The sequence below is a fragment of the Megascapheus bottae genome, chromosome 2 (assembly GCF_031878675.1).
Source record: "Megascapheus bottae isolate mThoBot1 chromosome 2, mThoBot2.hap1, whole genome shotgun sequence".
NCBI classification, from domain to species: domain Eukaryota; kingdom Metazoa; phylum Chordata; class Mammalia; order Rodentia; family Geomyidae; genus Megascapheus; species Megascapheus bottae.
Window position 1 is genome coordinate 8,970,914 of NC_143510.1, and position 4,389 is coordinate 8,975,302.

The following is a 4,389-nucleotide window of genomic DNA, read 5'->3' on the forward strand; positions in this document are numbered from 1 at the left end:
CTAACCCTAAGTGGATAGAGGACAAGAAACTCAGTGTTCTTATGAATACTAGTTACTTATTATACATTTGTGAAATAAATGACAGAATGAGTGAGTAAAGAAATGGGGTATTAGCAGATGAAAGAGGCAAAGAGTCACATACATATACCTAGGATAACTGTTATCCTTTCCAAATGCTAGGTGGCACGCTGGCCTCTTGGCCTTTCCAATACTTCCTCCTGGTTCCTGAATGGGAAGTTGCATGGAAGATGGCCATTCAAAAACAGAACCACTATCTAGATCTCCCAAGGGCTCTAAAACCTCTGGAGTGTCTACTTCACCACTATGCCTTCCCTAAAAGTTGCACAGAGAAAGAGGACATGAGAAGAAGCCGGGGACTTGAGAGGAGACAGAACAATGCTAATATGAGTTGGTGGCATTCACCAAGAGAGGAGGGGATGCAGGTCCTGGAGACCTAGGACTTCTTCATGCTGTCTGTATTCTTCCTTCCTCTTCTCTTTCACCTTCTCAGGGGAATTTCCATTTCCCAGGAAACTCTGAAACCTGGGTCTATTGAAGTTTTCTTTGTAATGAGATGAAAAATTGGGGTTTGTTGCAATCTGTGTTGGGGAGGTACGATGGGGGTCACTTGTTTCCTAACAGGGATTCCCTACGTAGGCAAGGTTGGTCTCAGGTTGATGATCCTCCTGCCTCAAACCTGCAATCACTAGGATGTGTATGTACTACCACCATTATAATTTGATTGACCATTTTCACTTAATACTATTACCCCAAAACTGTATTTACCAACACCTGTTCCTCCCCACTGGTTATGCACACACACACAAATACACACACATGGGTCTTAATAACATTAAGGATCTTAAATCACATTGTATGGGCCTTTCTCAAGGTGTAACTTGAACATGAAAATAGAACAGAACGTTTTTGAAGTGGTGAGATGTTAGAGTGCTGGCCTGGCAGTTCCATTGTCTCTTGGTTATCTAGGGCACAGACAGCTCTGTCACAGCAGCAGCACTGCAGAGGTGTAACTGTCTGCAGTTGAGTGGGGATGTCCCCAGGGGAATCACAGCAGCATTGCTCAAATGAGGCAACAGTGCAAGAAGCAAAGAGAAGCAGGAAACTTATAAAACTTCCCCAGCACGCACAATCTATGTAAAAGGGAACTGAATCAATATAAAGGGTTCTTTCTGAATTGGGTGCTAGAAGTCGATTTGAAATGTTTACAATAGATATGTCTACTTTTGTTCCTTTGAAATATTGCTATTCCACGGTTTCTAGTTATTCATAGGTAAACATACTTTTTGTGGATAATGTTTACATACTTTAGAACATATGGTTGTTTAAAGTTAAGTCATTGAATATTTAAAGTAGCTCAGAGAACTAAGTGCAGACAACATTCAATTTGTTGGCAGTTAAGGTAAAAATAAGAATGCGTCTAAAGTATTTCCATTTTAATAACAATGTAAATTTCATTTTGATTTTATAATATTCACAATTAATCCTTTTTTTAAAAAAAAGAGTCATTTGCTGTTGTGTATCTTTTTTTAAAACAAACACATCATGGGTGAGAAAATAAAATCTATTTTTAAGTATAGATATGTAGAGAATAGACAGTGATTTAGAAAACCTTATTACTTGCTTGCTTGCTGTGTGCATATGTATGCCAGTCCTGCGGCTTGACCACAGTACCAAGGTGCTATTCCTAAGCTTCTTTGTTCATGACTAGCGCTTTACCTCTTGAGCCACAGCACCCTTTCTGGCTCTTGGATGGTTACTTGGAGGTAAGGGTCTTGAGGACTTTCCTGACAAAGCTAGTGTGATCCTCAGATCTCAGACTCCCAATTACCAACCAAGGGTTCTAGGCGTGAGCCACCACACCAGGCCTACATTCTTGTTTTTAAAGAGACCTTTAAAAATTACTTATACAGATAAGTTTCAGTGCAACATATGAGTTTATTACATGCTTTTATTTAACTATCATTCTACCTTTTAAAACAAGAAGTACTGGCAGTGTTTCCTCCGCGTCGCCCTCTAGTGGCAGTAAATTTGAAGGAATAAAAGAATCCTACTCATTACCCAGAGTCACTGAAAGAAACAAAGGAGCCAGTAGAAATCGACAGCAAATGATCTAGATAGATCTAAATAGTGAGAGGAAAATTAAAACAAGAAAAAGAGGTTAACTACAGATAAGAACATGCAGGGCCAATATTTCCTGAGCTTTTCATGTATTTTCTAATTTAATCTTCATAAGAACTCCATCAAGACAGCATAACCTCTATTGTTATGGAGAAATTAAAAATGAAAGGACAAAATAGTGTGCTAAATAATACAATCAGAAACTATACATGAAGTGGTTAATTCCAAAGTCAATGCCCTTTTAATTTCAGCTTATAAATGAAGTTGGAAGCTTAGAAGAGATGTTGGAATGATGTTGTCCTTTTTTATTCACTGAGTGTCAGTCCCCCCTGGATCAGGCATGATGAGTCTGACAGTGCCACCATTCTATGGCACATCTAGCCACCTACTTATGCTCGTTGTGGAAGCTGGAATGAGGGGTGGATTTTACTGAGGCCTCCAAGGTTTGTAGCTCATTCTAGAATTCATTAAATCAGATGAGTTGGGGCTGGGGTCATCCAAAAATACCATTACGATTTTTCCTAAAGAAATGATTTCTAGGGCAGCGGTGCGGGCCGGCTCGGCACCACCATGTCCCTGGACAGTGGCGTGAAGAGTGAGTACATGAACCGCTACCGGAGCCGCGCTGGGACGAGTTCGTGGCCTGCTACCGCGAGCTGTGGCGCTAAGGCCTGGGCCGAGGGCTGCTGGAGCAGGTGCACGCGCCCTGGCTCTGGAACGCCTGGGGCCCGGACCACACCTTGGATGGCTCGATGGCTCGGCCGCGTCCAGCCCCGCGGCGTCCCCCGAGCCCTGGCTGCCCTCGGCGCGGGTGAAGCCGGAGCTGCCGGACGTGGAGGCCAGGGACCCCGAAGACAAGGACAAGCCAGACGCAGCGCTGTCAGCATTGCCAGTGAAAGATGGAGAAGAAAAACCAGAACCCAGAACAAAAGACACATGTGACAAGACACCCACCAGTGTCAAAGCTGGGCAGCGGCCAAGCACCTTGTTTGCTCTAGAGAATAAGAAACCAGTCAGAAGTCCCCAGAGGTCTTCAAGTCAAATAAAGGATAACAAGCACCCATTTGCTCTTTATGGCTGGGGAGAGAAACAGATGGATACAGGGAATAAGAAGACCCACAATGTCTGTGGGTCCGCCTCTGTGAATGAGATTCATGAATCAGCGTTAAGAGCCAAGAACAGAAGACAGATGGAGAAAAGGAAACTGGCTGCTCAAAGACAGCGTGCTCACTCTGTGGATGTGGACAAGAGTAGGAAGGTGAAGGTCTCCGCTGAGAACCCATGGATGACAGAGTACATGCGTTGTTACTCAGCAAGGGCCTAGGACCAGCTTGTTCCAAAAGAAGAGAAAAATGAAACCAGTTGTTTGAAGAAACATGCTGAATATGCCAGGCTTTTCTTAGGGAAATTTATTTTGGTGAATATTGGTTGCCAACCTCAGTAGTAGGGAGAGAGTCAAAGCCATAGACATTTGGTTACTTACAAAGACAAGTCTCTGAATCTCTGATATTCTTGAAGGAATTTTAAAGCATCTTTATCTTTTAAGGTACACCAAATGCCTTTAAACAGCTGCAGATGCTTCCTAACAGACATCTCCTTTAGTGTAGCAGAGCCCAGTGCTTTTGGTTCTGAGTAGCGCTGCATTCTGTTGCTTGTGGGGTTGTTTCGTCCTGCAGCACAGTGCTCTATTTTTTCTTTTTTAACTATGTATAGTTTTCTTTGCATACAAGTATCAAATGAAAAATGATTTTCATTACTATAATTTATTCCATTTGTAAGGAGACTAAAACTTTGGTAGCTACTGAAAAATTAAGCAACGTATTTATTTTTCAGATTGCATCACTTTCTGTGTAGATTGTACTATTTGGGCAGGGTGAGGGTTACTTTCTCTTTCAATGATTATCTAGGCATTTATGTAGTAGTTTAATAGTTTAAATACATCTTAGTGAGTTAAGTAAATACAGAGGGTTAGAACAGTGATGAGATTTGAGTCAGAATTTTAACTTTAATTTGCAAGGTTTGTTTTTAGAACACATCAGGTACAGTCAGTTATTGTTAGTCTGGTGTTTGGCTAGCCACCCACTCCCTGTGGACACCTGCCTCTTCTTCAGTAGCTGGCAATGGCATTTAGAATGTATAGTCGGAATTTACATTTAATGAAGCCATGAGGGCCAGGCATGGCCATCTCTGTTTTCTCTACAGAGAGCATATTGCAGTCTCAATGATGATAGATATGGATATATATATATA

At 41.9% G+C, this 4,389-nt stretch overlaps 1 pseudogene; it reads left to right on the plus strand.

Moving 5' to 3' along the window:
* Positions 1–2,709: 2,709 nt before the first annotated feature.
* LOC150066370 (centriole, cilia and spindle-associated protein pseudogene) lies at positions 2,710–3,463 on the plus strand (annotated as a pseudogene).
* Positions 3,464–4,389: the final 926 nt, after the last annotated feature.